Source organism: Protopterus annectens, chromosome 10.part0 (genome assembly GCF_019279795.1).
Source record: "Protopterus annectens isolate FY-2018-M chromosome 10.part0, PAN1.0, whole genome shotgun sequence".
NCBI classification, from domain to species: domain Eukaryota; kingdom Metazoa; phylum Chordata; order Ceratodontiformes; family Protopteridae; genus Protopterus; species Protopterus annectens.
The window spans coordinates 756247281-756270538 of NC_056744.1; positions in this window are offsets into that span (position 1 = coordinate 756247281).

Below are 23258 nucleotides of genomic sequence, written 5' to 3' on the forward strand. Positions count from 1 at the left end.
TGAGTTGATTTTGTTTTGTTATTTTAAATTCGAATTGCTGAAACTTCGAACACTTGTGTTCGATGTTTTCAGGTTTGAAGTTTCAGCAACTCGATAACGTAATAAGAACCCCATATGAGCCATGTTCTTTAAGTAGGATCCTTGGTTTTCTTGTTTTATTGATGTTGACAGTGTGTTTATTATTTGGCTCTGAATAAACTGGACAACATGAAGTCTATAAATATGTTATGAATGCAGATAAATTTAACTTGTTTTTTGCAGGCACACAGTTGTGAAATACATTGTGTTTGATTACAGCAGTTTGTCAGGTACTTAGTGCAGGTGGGTAAGGCTATGAGCTGTTAATGCACTGCTTTCTGTAATGTCAGGTTTTATTATATCAGTATTCTTTAGTCAAGTGTGTGACTCTGACTTAACCACTTCACTAGACAGTGCTCCTGGACTAATCCTGAAAAGAGGCAATTGTGTCCAGTGGGCTGCCCTGACCTATTAGCAAACATTACACGTTTGTTTTTTTTTCAGTTCTTGCACACTTCACATTGTTGCTAATTAATGCTTCACTGTATGCTATTTGACTAAAAATCACATCATGTCTCTTGTGGGTTGGCATATGCAGTTTCAAGAAACATGAGTTTCCATGGAAGATAAGTTATCTGTTGCTTATACTGTCAGTTCTCAATGTGTGAGTATTTTGTTTTGTTTATGTTGCTGTTTTTGCTATAAAAAATTTAAACCAAGTTTTAAATTAAATCCAAATCTGTGACCATCATAACAGTTAAGAAGAAAATAGTATGCACATAATACATTTTGAACAATGTCTTAAGATACTTGGGGAGAGGCAGACAAGTAATAGAATACTGGTATGGCTGCAGGATGGGAGCCTAATCCATTACTTTGCGTAAAGCCTCATTTGACCATGATCTGGCTCTGCTGCCTCATTATGCAATTTTACTCCCACTATTGTATTTGTGTACCAGTAAAGATTATACATTACCATATTAAGTGAACAACATACATTAAAAATGGGACACTTTCATGAAGAGCCTATAAAGTAGATTAACTTTAATAACAGGATAACATGACTTACCTTTATTTCACCTTAAGGATAAACACACTATGTTCACATATTTCTATATATGTGACATCTGCACCTCCTCTGGATAATTTCTTCTTTGGATATGCCATCTGGCTTATGAGTAATAGTTTACACTAGCATCAGATCTGTAGCCCACCCTCCCCCAAGAATGCTCAATGCAGTTTCTAGTATAGAAGCTAGAGTTGCTTCTGGTTATCTTATCTCTAGATACAGTCATTAGGGATGTCATCAGAGCAACTTTAAGCATTTTCACTTTATCCTGACAATCCCCTCCAAAAAAATAATGTCTTTTGTAAGATACCACCTGAATAAGCAGATTACCTGGGTGCTATCTCCTGTGCAATAGTTTCAGTTCAGCATAGGCCTCAAAGAGAAATGCATTTTCCATCTTGTTTCCTTAACAGGAGTTCAGCAACCTTGGAGAAAGGTGGCAAGAGATGTTAGGCCCTCAAGTGTTTATCTTACCTATCCCAGTTCCAGTCCTGCCTTGTGAATAAGATGCTGAATAAACTAAATTAAATCCCTAAGACTGGGCAGAAGCGGGATCTATGTGAGACCCAGTCCTTATTCTTTACTGTGAGATATCATGTGTACTGCTGCCTCTTTTTGTTAACTTTTTGCTGTGGAGTCTGTTATGTGTACTTCCAAAGGATGGCATGGCTGATCTTGATCTCCTTCATGCTGGAGCTCAGGAACAAGTTTCTAAATGTCAAGCTGTATGAGAAAGTGCTCTTCAGATATTCTGTTTCCTGCCATGTTAAAGATATCCTGTAGTGGAAACTGTCTTTTGCATCTGTAAACTACCTGCATGATTTCCTTCTGGTCACTTATAGTACTGCTTCTTCCTGAACTGGCCAATCCCAAAAGAGAAAGAGACCTCCTCAACCTCTGAAGAAGACCTTAAAATGACCGACAGTCAGGTCTGTTCTAGTGTTGTCAGTTTTTTTTCAAGATGATGACTCCCTTCACAGTCTGCCTGCAGTCCTACATCAGGCTTGATACTGTCCATGGAAGGTGGTCTCTAATTCCATACTAGTTTGAAGAACCATCACAGATACATGGTGAGTTCTATAGATGGTCAACTTTGACCGTATTTTGGAGTTCTTAGGTTCTTATCCCCAAAGGGCTGCTCTGGTGTATCAGTGCATTTCAGTAGATCTCCTGGGAAAGGTCTACACTTTGGTGGTGAAGGGAGCCACAATGGTTATCTTGTTGTTAACGGATGGATGATGAATTTTCATATTCTAGACCTTAATGATTTTCTGTAGCAGCATGTTTGCATGGTGCTTTTGGACATAATGGACAGCTATTAACACATAAGTATATAGAGCCCACACAAGAGACTCTTTCATTCCACTCTTAGTATGTATCAGTTACAAAGCAATGAGCTGGCATTTAGTCTTTCTTCACTCACTAATGTCTTCACCAGGGTGTTGGCTCTGAAGGATGAAGCTTTGAAAGAGAAATGGTTCTGATTGCTGAAACATGAACCCAGTCATTTCTTTACCTGTATCAGCCTCTACTAGCTACTCCAACCAAGAATGTATTGATTCTAGCCTAGCTCTGCAGGCTCCTGGGGATCCAATCCATTGTGTAAAGCAGGAATCAAATTACTGTCTGATTCCAATTCTAAGTAACTCATTCATTGGGACTGAGTGGTACAGTACCCATATTCACTCATTCTTACCTTTGAGAAGGCTCAGGACATTCTGATGCTAGCTTGTTGGCTGAAGAGTTAGTGTAGAGTCTATCCACAAACCCTGCAGCATATTCTGCTCTTGATGGCAGTTCCATACATTATGATACCAGTTGGCTACGAAAGGGTGAAGATGCTGCAGTGGATCTGTAGTGTCAGAGGCTACACAGCCAACATGAGCTCAAAATCTTCCTTTTGGTACCAGACTCTTGTTTCCAGGTACTGTTCTGGTACAAAATTCACATCAGTTGTTGCAAATCATTCCTCTCCAACTAAATCCAGTGTACATCTAAACACTGTCAGTTTGCTTGTGGCTCATGAATTCATAATGGTTTTACAAATTTCATGAACTGTGGTCTTCCAAGGAAAGGGACTACAGATCAGCTAGTTGGCACATCAGTGCTTCCATTCCCAAATCCTTGGAGAAACATCTGATTCTGCTACTTCTTATTATTTCTTTAGGCAAATTCTACACTGTGTGGCATCCAGACAAGCAAGAAAGTACAAGGTGATAGTACATGTGCATATCAGGACCTTGAATCTCTGCTGCTGATTTATTGTTGACCTTAACTCAGGGTATGCCCCCCATACTGGACCTATGTTTATAAAGGAAACAAAACCCATTATATCAATTAAGAGTAAAATGTATGACCTTTTTATCTGCCAGCAATATTTTAAACTGAGCTGTATACATACACAGACATTATGTTCCTGTCTGACTGTTTTTTCTTCTTGTTGGTGTTCACTTTCTTTTTAGTCATATCTTTTGAAACACCTCAATGACTTGTCCCGCCTTTCTTCCTAATTATCAACTGATTTGTTCCCACTTGAGGCCTTTCTTTCCACTCAATGAATCAGATGTCATTAAATAGATGAAACACTAAGTTAATAAATACTTCATCAGCTAATTTTGTTTTCCTAGCAGATGAATAGTAAGTTAATTATAGATGAAATTCATTGTTTACTCTGTAGAAACTAAGACGAGCTACTGCATACTAATTTTGTTTTTCGTCTTACAGTTACCTTATAAGTTGCCTTGTTTGGTATTTATATTTTGTAGTCATTCAGCCTATATGATTTTTTACTTTTTACTAAAATTTTTATTCAAAAGTATGCCTTACCAACATACTTTTTTCTTAATAGCATTGACAACAATTGTACACTGCCCTATATTACATTGCAGTAAACTGTATTTAAATAAAATGTGACGATTACAGAACAGACAATGTGCTGGAATAATAACATAGATAACTGTGGTCAGTATAACCAAATAGGATGGTCGCAGTTGAGTTATTTGCAGTTATTGTAAAGTATTACTTATAGAAATATGGGTGTTTGTACAATAGAATAAATGTTTCAAGATTATTAACACTTACAGATTATAGGCATGAACAGCTGGAAAATTTAGAAGACAGTACAAGCAGGTCAGTTTTGTAGAAATTGAGATATAGAAAAGTTGTGTAAGAGTACAGATAGAATGAGGTATGGTGGTACAGAAGAGGGAGTCAGGTTTTAGGGAGTGTGGTTTTGGCACATGTGCACTGCCAGAGAGAGAGAAAAGGTGTTGTCTATGGGACTTCTTAAAGAGAGCTGTATTGTTAGTGGTTCTGATAGATGGTGGAAGGGTATTCCATAGTTTTGAGACAGTAAAAGGGTAAAACATTAGACCAGCTGAGAGATTTGTTTTTTCAGTTTTGAGCAGTAGTTTGTTTTCTGATCCAAGAGTTCTATTTGGGTGGTACATGGTAAGTAGAGAATAAAGAGCAGGGAAATTTGATGGTTTATATATAAATTTATGTGCAGTTGTTAATTGTAAATATGTGAGGTAGTATGGAAGGTCAAGCCAGTTTAGCTGACATAGTGATGAACAATGATGGGGTGAGAATTTTGCATTTGTTATGAATTTAGCAATCTTGTTGTAGCATGTAGTTTATCTAGTTTGGATTTCAAAGAGGACTGGATGTTGATAAAGATAGGGGCACCATATAATAGAGATGGTAGTAGAAAGGATGAGGCTAGAGACATTTTTGCAGAGTGGTTATAGAAGTAGATTATGTGTTTTCTTGAAGTTGCTGTCACTGTGGAGGTCAAATGTTAGGTTTCCATCTATGATGACACCTAGCAGTTTAGTACTTGGAACAACTTTGTTGATAATGTTGTTTTGGGAATGAACAGCAAATTTGTTCTTGTTGAGGGAGGTGTTTTTTTTGGGGGGGTGAATATCAGGAGTTTAGTTTTATTGGGGCTTAGCGTAAGATGATTATTAGATATCCAAGTTTTGGTTGATGCGAATGCATTTTGGGTAAGTAGTTATTCTTCCATTCGTGACTTGGCAGTGCAGATGATTGTAGAATCATCTGCATATTGGATGATGGTGTCTTGAGTAAGGATGATATGAAAGTTGTTAATGAATATGCTAAGCAAAAGAGAGGCCAGTATGGATCCTTGGGGAATACCTGTAGTTGTTTTAAGAAAAGGTAAGAAAGAATGTTGCCATTTGGTAGATTGTTGCCTACTGGTGAGGTAGTTTGAAAACCAGTTTAAAGTTGATGGTGAGATGCTTAAGTTGGAGAGTTTGGTGAGAAGAAGGGGTGAGATACCTTATTGAAGGCCTTAGAAAGGTTGAGAAAGAGTGAGGAGACAATGTTACCAGCATCATGGGCTCGGTTAACTGTGTCCATAAAGGAAATGAGCACTGTGGTAGTACTGTGGCCTGGCCTGAAGCTGTACTGAGTACGAGAAAGGATTTGATTTTGAACCAGATAATTAAAAAGCTGAGTATGAACACATTTTTCTAAAAGTTTAGGGATGGGGGAAAGAATAATGATGGGTTGGGAATTTGGAGATGCCAGAGTTTTTACTGCCTTTATGAAGAGGTAGAATATATGCTTTTTTCCAGATATGTGGTACATGGAACTCCTGAATAGATCTATTAAGGAGTATGCTGATGGGATAGGCAATATAACTCACTGATAGTTGTAGGAATGCTGCAGGTACATTGGCAGGTGCATTGATACCAGGTTTGAGTTTAAGGATTTTTTTTTATTGTGGAGGTCATGGGTGAGAGTGAAAAGCTAGGTAGAGAGGAAGTACTGGAGTATGGTGAAGATGGACCTGATGGACCTGCTGGGTTGGGGTTAGTTTGTGGCAAGATGGTGGTGAGGTTAGATATGGTATCAATAAAATAAGAGTTAAAGAGTGAGGCTATCTCCGTGGGTGTTTTATCTGGATTAGGACAAGGATTATTATTTGAGGCTGGGGAAAGTAAGGAAGTGATTACACTCCAGAACTTTTTTGGGTTTTGTTTATATTACTTTTGAAGTGTAAGGTAGTATTCTTTTTATTTTTAATGGCTAGGTGTTTTACTTGATTGTGTAACTGTTTATATTGAATGAGGTCAGAGGGATTTTTATTTTTTTGCTATGCTTCCCACGCTCTGTCCCTGGCAGTCATGATTTGCTTTGTGGGTTTGGAAAGCCAGCTGGCATGATTAGCTTTTATTCTCTTTTGACGGAGTGGGGCTAAGCTATTTAAGATCCTAAGGCATGTTGAATTGAAGAATTCAATAGCATTGTCAAGGGGAAGAGATTTTAATACTTCCCAGCTGATACTTTGTAAGACTTTATTAAAAGTGGTTGGGCAGAAGTGGGATAAGTCTATAGTTTGCTTATACTGATGTTTGCTTAGCAATAAGGTAGTTTTGCTTATTGTGAAGGCAGTTAAGTAGTCACTAATACTAATTGGTAGTGTGCCTGAAGAGGAGATTCTATTGAGTTCAGAGACCATGATCCAATCCAGGTTTAAGCCTTTGTTGTAATTATTGCTGGGTCCTTTTATATTGGTCATTAGCTGGGTGTAGTTATATAGGTTAATGTTGGTGGGAGGATGCTGATGGGAGATATCGACCCAATTAATGTTTACATCCCCTAAGACAATTGTTTCATTTTTAATATTATTAGTCATCCAGGCAAGAATATCTTCTAATATAGGAATGTTATTGCCTGGGTGATGTATAGGATCACAATACAAAGGCTTTTCTGGGTTATTACATTTTAGGTAGGCTACTAGTATTTCTGCTGTGGAGAACTGTGGGACAGGCTTTGTGTATGGAATTATAGTGAAAGCATTTGGGTAAATCAAGCTGACACCTCCACCTTTTTTCTGTAGTCTGTCTGATCTAAGACAAGCATAACCAGAGGATAGCAATTCAGCATCTTTGATATATGGTTTAAGCCAAGTCTGTGTATCGGTAGTGAAATCAGGTTTGTTTTGAGCTATCCAGGTATGTAGGTGTGGAATTTTGTTTCTTATACTTTGAAGGTTAAGGGTTGTGAAGTATAGGAATTTAGAGGAATTAGGGGAATCAAAAGTGGAAGGGGTGGGACCTGGGTTTGGATGTATGTATCCACACTGAGCTAAGTTGGAGTAAGTAGGGGGAGCTACAGTTTGTTTCCTTTTAGTTTTGTAGTGAAAGTCTAGAGCAAAGTTTGTATTTTGTTGTTCTGAAGGGGAAATATTTTTGCTTTGGTCTGTATTAAGTAGGGTTTGTAGAATTAATTCTGTTGCATATAGGCTAGAAGCTACTTCAGAAAAACTAGAGAGAGATTTTGCAAGTGTGGCTGTTGTAGAAGTATGTTTGTAAGATATATAAATTCTTGAATGTGATGTTACTTGTAGTAGGAGATACAAGGCTAGAGAGAATGTGAGGAGAATACTATTGAAGATGAGAGACGTAGAGAGGGGGAGATTATATGTCTAAGATGAAGTTGTATTTAGGCAGTAATAGTGTTATAGGGAAAGTATATTTAGAATGACAAGAGTGTACTTTGGTGGACTAAGTGTGGTAAGTTAGTAGATAAATGAGTCAGTGGGTATCAAGGAATGACTAGTGTGGGTGGGTGTTAAAAAGGAAATGTGATAGGATGGAATTAGAGGATGGCAAGATAGAAAAAAGACTAACTGGATGAGTGGAAAAGATGAGAGGAGTTAGGGTGTTTGATGGATAGTGATTGTATGTGTAGAGATGTTGGGAGGAGCATATCAGATCTCTCGTTCTTTCCCATATCCATATTTCTTTTTTATATACCCGTCAAACATCTCTAAATTTTGTTCTTTAAATTTTTGCACTTCCTCAGTTGCTTCTTTTTCCAAATGGCACAAGGTTTCTTGATCTATATATTGGTGCGATGGAGGGGAAGGAATACAAAAAGGGAGGCTAGAGGAGTTAGAGCAAGCACAGAAAAGACAGAATGGGCATGATGCTGGTGCAGAGGTTCTTGTCAGAGAGGCATGAAAGGGTCTACCTAAACAGTAATGTGTGGGGGGTGAAGCATGTGTAAAGAAAGTAGAGAGCAGGGAATAGCTGCTCTCTGGATCTTCAACAGTACTTTTTGAAAGATAGTATTGTGGACCATAGTTTGGTTTACAGGAATGGGTGATATACAGGAAATCCATAGAGGCATTATGGAGGGCATAGAAAAGTTAGAAAGTTGTAGGGGATAAGGAAAGGATGAAAAAAGTTAAGGTATTTAAATGGGGCATGTTACATTGACGTATAGTCTATTTTGGAGTAATTTCTCCAAGTAATTTGGATTTCCAAAACCATGATGGGAAAGGATCCCATTCTTAAGTCAGAGCTTGAGTAGAGTTCATGAAATTAGCATTGTGTCAGCCTTTAATGTTAGCAAGGAGTGCTCTTCTCAGCACCAGCAATATTCCAAGAATTGTTTCCTTGTGTAATTCATAAAGGGTACACATATTGGCAGCATAACTTAATGCAACTGTAATTTGTTTTTATTAGACTTGTTATTCCTACTACCACTGGAACTATCTCAGTATCTTTCTTCCACATTGCTCTCATGTCTGTTGGCAAATTCTGGTATTTTATTACTTTGTGTCTGTCTGTACATAGGACACTATAATCACTGGGTGCAGAAATTTCAACGGTCAGTGCTATTTTTGTCTTTTGTTCATGGACAACTGCATCTAGTTTTCTCACATTTATTTGTAAACTGTTGGTAATAGGTTATCGCATGTGATATAAACTTCACCTTTCTCTATAATGCTTTGTGGTTCATGATTCCAGTGCATCTCAGATACTTCTATACTATACTATTTGCACAATCCCCAGTGCCAATGTCTTGCCACATTATTATGCCTTTTAGTATATTGGCCCTCTGCCATGAGTGTATCATACCCAGCAACAAGATGTACAGCTGTTTCCAGTTCCTTTTATACAGAGTCTGCATTTGCCTGTTTCTCACACATTTTCAATGGACTTTGTAAACCAACATACACATAGTTCACTCTCTTGGGCTATTGTTCTTAGCCTTTTATATTTGGGTTTCAATTCAACTCTCCTTAACCACTCCTGCAGCAAATCTGGGTCAACCAGGGGTTGTTCCAGGAGATCTCTGTATTTGTCACTGTATCTCTGGCTTTTCCCGTTTTCTTTCCTTCTTACCCAATTCTTGTCCTTACATTCTTTCTTTTTTTTGGCACACTCAGTTACTGTGTGATTTCTGTCTACTTCTGGCTTGATTTTCATTCCTTCTTAATACAGAAATACTTCTGCTAAACTTAGAAAATATTTTATCTTAGACTCCCTCTCCTCATGTTTTAAAACTGTCAGTATGCCTGGATCTGGTGATGGCAGCATAATGTATGCAGTCCCATGATTGTAGATCTATATGTGTAATCAATCAATTTTGAGGAGGCTCATGCCTCCTGCATTGTGAGGATATATATATTCTTGGCCTACATGGATTTTTATATATCATTTGATAAGCAAGAAACATTTTACTTGTTTTCTTGTTCAGTTGATGCAATACTTTTTGGAGCTAATTAATCATACCAAAACTGTAATTTAGAACAGAAAGAGCAAATTGATTTATAGCTTGGACTTTATTACAAGTTAGTCCACGACCATGGAAAAAGGAACCAATTCTCGATTATAGACTGGAATAATTTTAATGCCAAAAGTTCTCTTGTCGAGATTGCAGAGCTGCACTCGGCACAGTCTGTTCACAGGTACTGCAAGAATCTGTTGGCCGAATGTAGCAGTACCAAACCTAAGTTGAAAGAGAGCAGGTCAACTGGACCTCCGCCGAGTGCAGCTCTGCAATCTTGACAAGAGAACTTTTGGCATTAAAATTATTCCAGTCTATAATCGAGAATTGGTTCCTTTTTACTGCTCCTTGGTTTTTGTTCTTTATTACAAGTTGTCAAGGCAAATTTCCATATTAGTTTGTCTTCTGAAGTATTTCTTACTGTGATTTCTTCTCATTTCTCCATGCTTGTTGCCAATCCTTCATCTATTCCAAAATTCTTACACACTCTCTCCTGCTCAAGTTCTGTTATATCACATTTCTGTCCCAGATTGATATTTTCTTAGCGCTAAATGCTTTCCTGGTTTAAATTTTGCTTTTGCATATTAATTAAGACCAAATGTCATTCTTATATAATCTGAGAACATTTTTTCAATTTGTAGTTGTGCTTTCAACTCCTAATCTGATTAATTATACAATTTTAAGTCATCCATATAAAGCAGATAAAACGTTTTTGAACAAGGTTGATTTCTGGGAGCCAAATTATAACCATAGCCTAATCCAGTAGCAGATCTAGGAATTAGCAGAAGGGTTGCTGTCTGGAAAGTAACTAACGAACTTTCCCAAACAAGATCCACACATCATGTATTCTACTTTAAAAAAGTAGCTACCCACCAATTATCTGAAATCCTCACTAACCTACCAGGTCACGGCAACCTAGGTTTTAAACATCTATGCAACCATTTTTTAAATGTTTGCCAACATGACTTCTATGTGCAAGCTCTGCTTACAGACTCTCTTTAACTAGTCACTCTGTTCCCAAATTTTGAAAAAATGCAATCAGCATTCTTCACCCTAATGGTGAATGCTGCCCTGCTCTCCCAGCAACTGCCAATTTATTTTGATTTTTCCAGTTCTGGGAAGTTGTTAAAAAGAACTTAATACCTTGTAGATCATAATGTATTTTTCTAGTTATAGCTGTGTCTCCTTTTGATATCATACTTTCAGATTAATGTATTTTTCTAGTTATAGCTGTGTCTCCTTTTGATATCATACTTTCAGATTCGGCTGCAGTACCCTCATCATCGTCATCCAACTTAACAATGACCACGACAACGTCACTGAGACTCTCAGTGGGACATTAGTACCCTCATCATCACCATCCAGCTTAAAAATGACAGCATCACTGAGACTCTCACTGGGACATTAGTACCCTCATCATTGCCATCCAACTTAACAATGACAATGACAGCATCACTGAGACTCTCAGTGGGACATTAGTACCCTCATCGTCACCATCCAACTTAACGATGACAACGACAATGTCACTGAGACTCTCACTGGGACATTAGTACCCTCATCATCACCATCCAGTTTAACAATCACAATGACAGCATCACTGAGACTCTCACTGGGACATTATTTGCTTAGGCTATCTGGGCTGTTAACTGTCTATAACCCCTTGTTTCTTCAACAGCTTCATTTATGAGTTGGGCTGCTTTAATCTAGTTAGATGTCTTGGGTATGATTTATTATAGGAATGATTATTTAAACAATGTTCTGCAGCATTATATTATTCTCTTTTAGATGTCTTTTTATCCCACTGCACAAGCGTGGCATGTATCTGTCTATACTTTTTTTCACTAGTTTATATCCATGTTGCTCTTTCTGATTATATTTTTCAGGGTTAGAAATAATCTTTTCAGATGAGCTGCTGTATCATTTGCAGTTCTCCAGTCCTCTATCATGAGCTCCTTCCTCATTTCCCATTTACCACAAGTTTAAAATATCTCCTGTTGTTTTCATCAAGGATCAGGTCTTTGCCCACCTTGTACAGAAGGTCCAGGCATGCGAATTTTAACTTAGCATACCTGTGATTCAGTTCTACAGCTGTCTCAGTGAGTTACAAAAACACTAAGTTTCTTCTTATTGTCTCTACTTCTTCAAATTACAATACAGTTCTAAACCTGTCTCCTACCTTATAAAAACTGTCACGGCATTTAGGTGTCATACATCCTCTGATTCAAGCCACTTGCTGACCTTATATATTCTTAAAGCTCAACTGAGTGCTTAGCCAAGATTAAAGATACCTCAGCACAACTGCCAGGCTTTGAATAAAGGTATCTTAGTGGTCTAACCAAAATACAGCCTATCATTTGTATTAATCTCTTCAAAATGTTCACACTTCTCTCTTAAAGTGCAACAAAACAGTATATGATGATTTATTCTCTTTTTATGGCCCGATGTTACCAATTCTTCTAAACAGTAAACAGTTTTCCCATTGCAGAGTGAATAATTCCTTGCTTCCCCAACTCAAAGACAAGCTAATGTTTAATAATCACTGTCTGTCATATCCAACACACTTATCCACATCTGTCCCCCCCTGACACACACACACACACACACACACACACACACACACACACACACACACACACACACACACACAAACTCTCCCTTGCTGCATTTCTAGTAATGCTTTCTTGCACCCTATTCATCTCCTTGTCCGACTCTCTCTCTCTTTTCTGAAGATTTATCATATCTTTAATGTCCTCAAATGCTTCCTGGAACTCCCTGCAGTGTTCAAGTTGTAATGGTTCTACATTTAACTGAACTGCTTCAAAACGTTTATACTAGCACAATTATGGAATGATATTAAGTATGACTGCTTATGTTACCTGGCAACTGCTGTGCCATTTTCTGCTTAATTGAAGTTATGATAGGGTTCTGATCTCTGACAATATTATTTTCGTACTTCACTGCAAATATTGCCCATTAATAAGGGCCATTATGCATCTTAACAACTAATGTTTTGGTGCTAATCACTTGCATAGCTTGTATTTTTATAATCCTTGCTGTACTGTACTAGCTTATGGCTGGAAAAGAGTTCTTTATCCAGTTTGTTTTACCTGTAAACACAAAAACAAATGCAAAAGAGCAGTTATACACCATTCAATAATTTCAAAACAATACCCTTTCACATTGTATTGCAAATGTATTCCTACCTGATACATAGTCCCCCGGATTCAACAAGCTCTGCAAGGAGTGCAGGAATAGTGCAAGAGCTACTGCATGCAATATGGCCACCGAGCGATCCAGGAATGAGTTCCCAGGACGTGCACGAGCACTCCTACTCTATTCCTGCACGGACACAACTGCTATATGCAAATTACCTCATTTGGTGGTGAAAAACATGCAAATGAGGTGAATTAGTGATCCAGGAAGCAGGCAGGCATCTGTGCAGGAATAGTGTAACCTGCAGAAATGTATTCGGTTTCAGTGGTGATCTCACAGGCATCAGCATCCAGGGTACTCCACCAGTTCCTGGATGCCATGTCAGCACATGCTGGTGAGCACATATATTTCCTCAACACCCATGAGGCATTGACCAGTAATATGCATCTCTTCCACCAAACAGCAGAATACCCTGAGGTAGTGGGTGCTATAGACTGCACGCACATACACATCAAGGCACCACCGGGCAAGTGGGGTAGGGTCTACATAAACTGCAAGGGCTTCCCCTCCATCAACTGCCAGGTTGTGTGTGATGCCCAGGGCATTATCATGAATGTGTGTGCTGGCAGCTCTGGAAGCTATCAAGAATCCCACATCTGGCATATGACACAGCTGTACCAGTCATTTGGCAGTGGGGACATCCTATATGGCCACCTAGTGGGGGATGATGGCTATGCACTGGAGCCGTGGATGATGACACCCCTCACAAATGCACACGCACCTGAACAAGAACTCTATAATGAGGCACATGCACAAACCAGAATCATAATAGAGGGTGTACTTGGGATGCTCAAGTCACAGTTCTGCTGCCTGGACACAACCGGTGGAGCCTTGCAGTACTCACCAGCTAAATGTATTAGATGTTCATAGTATGTGCCATGCTACACAATATGATCCTATGGAAACAGCTGCAGCAGAAACAGCACAGGGCAAGGACACACAGTCCCTCACCATTGCCAAGGGCATCACAGGAACAGAGTGACTCGGAGGAGGAACTACCTAAGCCTGCCCATATAGGCAGAAGGAGGCATGCCCAGTATGCTCAGGCCTTGGCAAAGAGGCAGCGCATAGCACATACACTGACACAGTAGAGACCCAGGGAATGACACCACTCTCTGACTCAGACATACAGTAAAAGGGATGTCAAACATGACACTATCTGTGCTTTACCATGTATAGAGAGTGTACTATGTGCATCTGACATAGTCACCCTCCAGCACCATCCTCAATACTGGCACAGCCACAAGGTAAGTCAGTCTTCCTATCAATTGCTGAATGGAGTAGTATGTTCTGATAGCTGTATCTATGGTATGGACGTGAGCATGCAAGGGAATCGGGTGTCTGAATGGGATGGCAGCAGATAGTGGGCATCTATATGGGCAGCATGAAATCCATAACAAATACTGCTGTCAACATACTAGGCAGTAACAGACAAGGTGACAAATCCCACTGCAGTACATGTGGTGGCCCAAATGTGTGTCCATAGGACACACACATGCATGTCAGTGAGGCTCACACACCCAACACCAGCCTCAGTCAGCAGGACAAGTGTAGATGACCATAAAGAGAGGCGGGGCTAAGGCCTCCAATTGATGGCAATGGCTAACAGCCCCCCTCCAGAAAAAATGATCCTTTTCCGCCTGGCTGAAATGGTGCAGAAGTTAGAAAACAAAATAAAACAGTAATCCAAACGACAATCCCAACAGTTTATTCAGAAAATTCGGTCAAGAGCTTTCTTCCAGGAAGCCTGGACTTCATCAGAACCAATTAAACTTTTCAAAGACCCCCATTTAAAAAGTAAAATGCAACCAATCAAAATCACTAAACCCATACATGTGATAAAGTTAAAAAGGCCACAAATAAATATTTTAATTTCTACAAGTATATATATATATATATATATATATATATATATATATATATATATATATATAGGTTAAAAAATGTGTTAAATACATAACACCTTTAGTTCAAAGTGCTAACGCTCTATGCTTTAAAAATGGCATGATAGATATATGTTCATTAATACCCCCTCCAGACCTACACAGACAGACTATAACAGGTCTGGCAGTTATATGTCAGTTCTGAAGGGTAAGAAGTCTTAAGACTGAAATGTAGGTCAATAAAACCCAAGATATGTGCTCTACTGAGATGCCTCCAGTCTACATAATATGTCAGAATACAAAATAAAATAGAAGCCAGCAGAGTACCTGAAATACCAGTACAGTCATAGCAAATGTTTAAAGTCATCAGGTGTGCCCCCCCCACCACAATCATATGTAGAAATGCAGTAACATGTTAAGTATGAGGTGTAATAACAGTTGAGCACAGATTACGTGATCTGGCCCAATCAACAGGATAGATTGTTGCATGTGTACAATGTGCAGGGGTCCATGTGTTAGGTTGTTGTGTGTTTAATATTGTCTGGAAGTGGTCAGCATGTAGGCATGGAGGGTTGTATCTCAGTGGCCTATGGGCAGTACTGTGGATGACAAGGCCATGTTCTGACAACTGCAGTGCCAACCACAGTGCTTCTCAGCAATACCCATGTCAGCAGTCATTCATACTCACTGTCCAGATGTCAATATCTATCACCATCTGAAAGATGGACATGCAATGAATGTGGGCCCATACATACACACAGTACACAGGCTGAAGTTCCCTAGACAGAGTACATAAAATGTACCAGTCAACTGCACACAAGTTTGGAATTGTACATACAGGTTAGCAGCACATTAGTTGTCTGTGTAGTATGGAATACTGATGTAGTCTGGACACTCACTGGCAGACCACAAAAGGCACAGTTATGAAGGAATGAGAGACTGCCTATGTCCCAGCAAAAGGCAGCATAAGGGGGATGTCCCAGATATATCTGTGAGTCAGCTGCAAGTAGCTTCCATATCACACATGCACACAGCCCACCTCACCATCAGCCACAGGTTTATCACAGGTCATATCCTTGTGGTTGGGAATGAGTACAGTATGACCCAATTCTGTATGGGAATACCCATAGAATGCAGCATACTGAAGAGGTGTCCCATGCAGGTGTGTCCCTAGCTGTAAGCAGCACCCTGTCTTCATTCAGATGAATTGGCAATATGTACAGGAACTATTGTCATTAACACCTCACACACTTACACTTTCACCCCAGGGAAATCCACTGGCTCGCAGCCTGGGAATGCAGAAGTGACAGAATACACTGGCCTGCTACAGATGGCCTACATCACTACTAAATGGCCAAATGCCTGTGCCTCACCCGTAGTGCCAATGTATGGTATCTCATGGGGTCCCAACTAACAAATTAACACAGTCAACAGAACTCAAATGCAAGGCCATGTTGATGAATCCCAATAGCATGCCGACCATGTCCTATTGCATGAACTGTGGACCAATCCATAAATACTGCTGGGATTAAGGGCCAACTATAGGGATACTTCACAGATATTGATTGCATAATGTTAGGACGAGGATAGAATAAGAGAGTGGGGGGGGGTGTAGATGCATGGACATCATGGAGTGTGTGAAGTCTGAAACTCTGATGTGAGCCCATACTACCCCTGCCTGCAAACCCAGTAATAGGTGGCTACAAACCTGCTTGTAAACCACAAAGTGAAGGGAAACTGACCAGATATATGAGCCCTGTCTCTGGGTAACCTGGGTGAATCTGTACAGCTGAGATGTATGACCACAGCAGGATATGGCCATTCTGCTAAGTCGATATATATATATATATATATATATATATATATATATATATATATATATATATATATATATCTATACAAGAAGGGGATCCTCAGCCACCATACTACCAAGGTGCTGGACCATTTACACAGATCCATCAGAAAGTGTCTGTAGCTACTCTTCCAGAATGGCAGGAGTGTGCAAGAATGTGTAGGCTGTGGACCACAATACTGGACTCAGCTTCATTCATCTTATATTTCCCAGTAAATAACTGAGCAAATAATTATATCTGTCAGTAGTCAATTACATAATATATCACATTGTAAAACAGTACATATGTCTGAATATCTCTGCTAACACCAACCATGTAACACAAGCAGCAGAGACAGCAATAGTTACAATATTTCCCTATCTGTCGCCCATTGTGACTCCATATTGTCAACCTATCTACATATATCCTGCAGAAACAGGTTGCTATCTGTAGGTTGAGAACACCAAACCATGGACTGGAGTACAACCCTACCTGGAATGGATTCACACACTCAATACAGAAGGTCATACTGGTCATGCTCCTACACTTAGAGAAATGAAGCCCATGTCTGACAACACAGTGGACTATACATATCTGTCATTTGCAGATGTCTGTGCACACACACCAAATTGTACACCATTTATGCCTCAAACACATTGGATAGGAATACTCACACATATCCAAGGCTAACACACTATAATATGTCAAACATACACACCCAGAGATGTGGGAAAAGAGATACTGACAGTGGCAGATAAAATTCCATTATGAGGCCTGTCCCACCCACTATACATCCAGTTGACCAATATCACATGATGTGCTGATGTCAAACACTGTAGACATTTCTTTTGGCAGCGCTCAGCCCTATAATGTCTGTTATGCTTGTGATAAATGTGTAACACAATAGTACAAATCAGTATTCATGTAGCATGTGTATACTGAGTTCTGTCAAGTGTAAAGTTGTATGTGACTGAGTGTGTGTGTGTGTGTGTGTGTTTCCAGAGGAATGATTTATGGCTCATTCACACACACTGCACTGTCCATTGTCCGTGTTAGCACTCCTGCTGATGTCAGTCACCTTGAAATAACCCTTTGGCTAAATCTTAGCCCTATAATCTCTGTGGCACCTGTGATAACTATGTAATACTGTAGTATAGCAAACTAGTTAGGTAGGAGTTGTAATCCCAAACATGGCAACTGTGACAGTGTGTGTATGTGTATATGTATGTGGAGATGAATGATTTGGAGGCCATTTACACTTACTACACTTGCCATTGCCCACTTTAGCACACCCACTGGTGTCACTCACCTTGAAATAACCCTTTGGCCAAATCTCAGTCCTCTAAGCTCCGTGGTGCTTGTGATAACTGTGTAATACTGTAGTGTAATAAACTAGATAGGTAGGTGTTCTAATCCCAGCCATTGCAACTATGATGGTGTGTGTGTGTGTGTGTGTGTGTGTGTGTGTGTGTGTGTGTGTGTGTGTGTGTGTGTGTGTGTGTGAAGAAGAATGATTTTGAGGCCATTTACACTCACTACACCTGTCATTGCCCACTTTAGCACATCTGCTGATGTCAAGTCACCTTCAAATAACCCTGTGGCCAAGTCTTAACCCTATAACCTCCATGGCACACATGATAACTGTGTAATACTGTAATGTAACAAACTAGTTAGGTAGGAGTTCTACTCCTAGACATGGCACCTGTGAAAATGTGTGCATTTGTGTGCGAGTCTTTGTTGACACCTGATGTTGTGGTCATTCACTCTTACTACACTTCCCTTACCCATCCTTTAGCTCTGCAGCTGATGCCACTCACCTTCAAAGATACCTTTGGACATCTTTGGACATCTTTGGACATCTTTGGACATCTTTCCACCATATAAGCTATGTGGCGTTTGCAATAACTGTGTAATACCATAGTGTAGCAAAATAGTTAGGTAGGAGTTTTAATCCTGGTCCTAGAAACTGTAATAATGTTTGTGAGTGAGATTTTGTTGACACCTGATTTTGTGGTCATTCACTCTTACTACACTTCTCTTACCCCTCCTTTAGCTCTGCAGCTGATGTCAATCACCTTCAAAAATACCTTTGGACAACTCTCCAGTGTATAAGCTCATGGTGCTTGCGATAACTGCGTAACACTAGAGTACCAATACATAGCTAGGTAGGGATTTAAAACTCAGTACTGGGAAGAGTGTGTGGGTGTTGGTGTGATTGTGTAAATAACAAGATCCATTGCAGAGTGGGTTTGTTACATTTTCATATAGAGGACCTATATGTCCCAATGTCACATTACAAGGCCAACAGTTGTCAAACACCATAACGTTTGTCGTAGACAATCCACAGCCATACATTTATATATAGGCAACCATTATAATACCCAGAGACCTCTCACAACTCATGGATCATACACAAACATGATTGGCTCTTTCTTTCTTCCTTTCTTTCTCTCCCTCTGTCTCTCTCTCTCTGTTTTGTATAGGCAGTGACTTGACTTTGGTAGGTAATGCTCATGATCAGCTGATGGCCTGTGCATGAATTGGAGTTCTCCACTTGCTAATTGCATGTGAAACAGATGTGGTATCATTCCTATAGCCAATTGTATGGAAACACACTCCAATAAGTAAGCACTGCAAGTGGGTGTTGGCCCTTCTCCTTCACTGTGAGCAGGACTTTATGTGGGTGTATGAAAAAAAGCATCACAGAGGGTAGTTGCAAATTCCTCTTACAGCAAACACTGTGGAGACAGGCCAACAAAAGGGAGGGGATGTCCCAGACATGGGGACAGAATGTAAGTATTGCTGTTCTACATTTGAAGTAATGTTGGTTTAACAGGGTTTGTGTGGATATGGCTGTTCTGTATGATTTAAAGTCTGGCATGACAGTGTTATGTAGTTGCGAAAACCCTCACATGTGGGGCTATCTGCAGACTGGCCAGAGTTTGGAGTCTTAGATTTGGTGTGCTACTCACACAATTTCTGTCTTTGTAAATGCAGTAGCATACTCTGATGACTGTAGTCAGTAAATGGTAACATCCATGTATGTTGCTGACTTCATATCCCTCAGAAGAGATATGTCAGAACAAACCCTGTTACACCAGCAATACTCTCAATTTATCACTGCAATATGTCAATATTGGCCCTTTATTTGTGCTTCTGTCCCCCAAGTCTGTCACCCTTTGTTCATACGTCATGTAGTAAGAGGTGGATATGTACAGTACACCATTATTTACTGACACAATCCCTGATATCAAGCCAGTGATATATCAGACTGCCAGACATGTAATGTATAGGAGGCCTAATAGTTGAGGACAAAACCTGGACATTCTGTTGTAGTCTGTACAGTAGTGAGGTATGTGTACTTATGGTGATTATTGACAGAGTATCTGTATTATGTAATAGTATATTTTGACCATATTATTTGGCCTCTGTAGAGACTGGGGTAGATGTCAGTGTTATTGTTCCTGTTCTATCTGACATTGCATGCTGCTCCAGTTTCTGATACCCTGTTAGCCATTATGTTTGTAGGGCCAGACTGAGATATGTCCCATACCACAGTCAGGCATCACACTACACTGTGAATTGGGGCAGCATATGTAGGGTAGGTGTGTGAGTGGCAAACATAATGATGACTTTTGTTCACACAGGCCATAGACTGTACTATTACTTAGGATTACCATTATGTGACTGTGACTGTGTTTTGATTGGTTGTGGGTATGCACTTTCACACTGGTGTCTGTTACTCCATGCTGTTGCATGCCTGTAGTGCCTGCTATATTTGCAATTACATGTGTATTCCCCCACAGGTAGATTGGGTTAGTGTTGTGGCAGTCTGCCTGTAGTGTAGACAGTGCTTGGTGACATACCTAGCAACTCACTGTATTTACCCTAGTGTGATGTTATGTCCAGATATTTGTCAGATGTGCTGTTGCCTGGCCACCATATGTGTTGTGTATTTCTGACAAAGCAGTGGGCTGGTGTGAAGATGTATGTCACTAACTAGTGTGAAGTATGTGGTTTGGGACTTCTGCTCCTCCAGTTAATATGTGTTAGGACAGAGAGGAGGGTGTGAATGCATCAACTGTGTGTACTTATCTAGTCCAGTATTTCTGATATATCCCCATTTTCATGGCTTTAAAAATCCTCTTTGTCAGGCTTTTTCCACATTTCTTGCACTGAGGCATTCTGTGTATACCTCCGGACAGACCAGATTGTTTCAGACTGTCCATGTTTATTGCTAAGATTTCTTCTGTATTCCACATGATTATTACTGTGATTTGTGTGGTACTTCACTATGATGATTTTATGATGTCTGTCAGTAATTGATGGAGTACATGTCAGTTTCAGAAGAGCCTTCCTTCACAACATGTATGTTGACACAACCCCGGTCACTCTAGCAACATTCTACATTTATAACTGCAATACATACATTACGTTCCCTTGCACTAAGAGGTTGATAGTTATGGTGCTGAGGTATGACTCCACTACATGTCATGGGCATATATATATATATATATATATATATATATATATATATATATATATATATATAGATAGATACATATATATATATATATATATATATATATATATATATATATATATATATATATATATATATATATATATATATATATATATATATATATATACATATATATATATAGATCTATATGTGTGTGTATGAATATGTGTGCATATATATATATATATATATATATATATATATATATATATATATATATATATATATCTACATATGTATAAACAAATATCTGTATCCTTTTATGTGTAAGCATGAGTGTTGTATATACCTTCTCAGATGTATCCCACCATATAATCTGATATGTGTATATTTACATATAAGAGCATGACTGATTCAACACTATTTTCACTTACAAGTACTCAACAATTGTAGTAGTCAAAACAGTTGTTCAGTACTATTCAGTATGTGTACTGAATGATATATTTGAAAAAACAACAGATATCTTTGCAGCTCAGATGGTTTAGTGGTTAAGTGCTGTGACTATTGTCTAGAGGGTCCTGGTTTCAAGACCTCCATGGGGCTGTTTATTTTATTGCTAGGCAGAACAAGGACTATTGGATACTGAGTAGTTAAGGCAATTTTGAGCAGTTTTAAGTGAGCTTGTGTCGGTTTGCGTGACAGTAAGTGGTGCTAATGTATGGTTAAATGAAAAGTGCTTACACCATGTAGGCTTCACTTACCAGTGCGCAAATCTCCTTAGGATTTACATTTAAGCAATGCTTACACATGTTCAGCCCTGGTAACCAGTGATCACATTCCAGTCTGATAAAATAGCAGGGTAATGACATCTTTAGTAAGTGTATTTAATTCTATGTACATAACATGCTTCCATGTGCTGTCATTATAGTAGTAAGGGGTGTGAGTATACTGTATGGGACACCTGAGTATACATGGCTAGTACCACAATCTTTTCTCTTTGTATGTGTTTCATACTTGGGAAGTATTGCAGGTTATATTCAGTCACACTTGCATGTATTGTATCATTACATTACTACTTTTAACAGTGCTTTTCCAAGTAAGAGTAGATTGCAGATTGTAGTACTGGAACCATACACCCCTACATGCAAAGCTGGACTCTGAGTACTGACTATCATGTTCTTGGTGTTTGATCTGTATGTTTTTATGCATCTCCTATTGGATATTGAACTGATATGTTGAAATTAACTGTAGACTACTATGTTTTTTAGACATGTCATTGAGGCCTGCTGTCATGTAACAATGGCATACCTATCAGTTTCAGACTTCTATCTGTCACAATATTCATCCTAATGCATAACCTCTGGGAAAAACGGTTGGAGATGACTTTATCAGTCCAAAATAAGTACGATGCCAAATACAAGACGGAGCCAAAATCCGGAGTTCAAACCACATAAACGCCTTTATTTCCAACAGTACGTTTTCGTCCTTCTAAACAGAATGACTTCATCAGATGTTACTGGGAGTTGCCTTTGTTTTTTTCTTGGTTTTTGGTGCATTATCGGCAATACGGATATGGAGTCTAACCTAGTTCCTGATTCTAAGGGACAGGAAGACGTTGGTACGACGCGCAAGCTGATAGGACAGCTTACGGAGTTGATTGACTTGCTGACTCCCCTTAGTTTGTCCCTACTATGCCAACACAGTGAAAGCAACATGCGGAGGGCTTATGGAGGTGTAAGGAACAACGTAATCAATGGAGAAGACCACGAGGATGGGAGAGAGCTTATGGGCACCAATTTGGACGCCGGCGACTCCGATAATCTGAACAGTGACGTTTTTAATCCGTTGAACACCCCACTTGCTTTACAGACTCAGGAGGGACAAATTGGTACTGGGCTTGACAAGGGGAGTACAGCTAGGAGTTTGCCTGAGATTCGCAGGCACAACACAGGTACTGGAAACGCTTTTTCTTGCAACGAGGATTTAAACTCTTGGTTAAATCACAAATGTGATTTTAAAGCCAATTTTAATATTACTGACTCAAAATACAATAACAATACGTATACATTAATGCTGAGTGACCTATCTAGACTTATGGGTAAATATAGAAATTTGAAAATTGAGAATGAGTATTTAAATGAATGTGTGCACAAAGAAATTGTTCCCAAAGGCCTTAGGCTTTGGAAATTTCCTAATAATGTGATTTCTGGCTCTGAATTTCACAA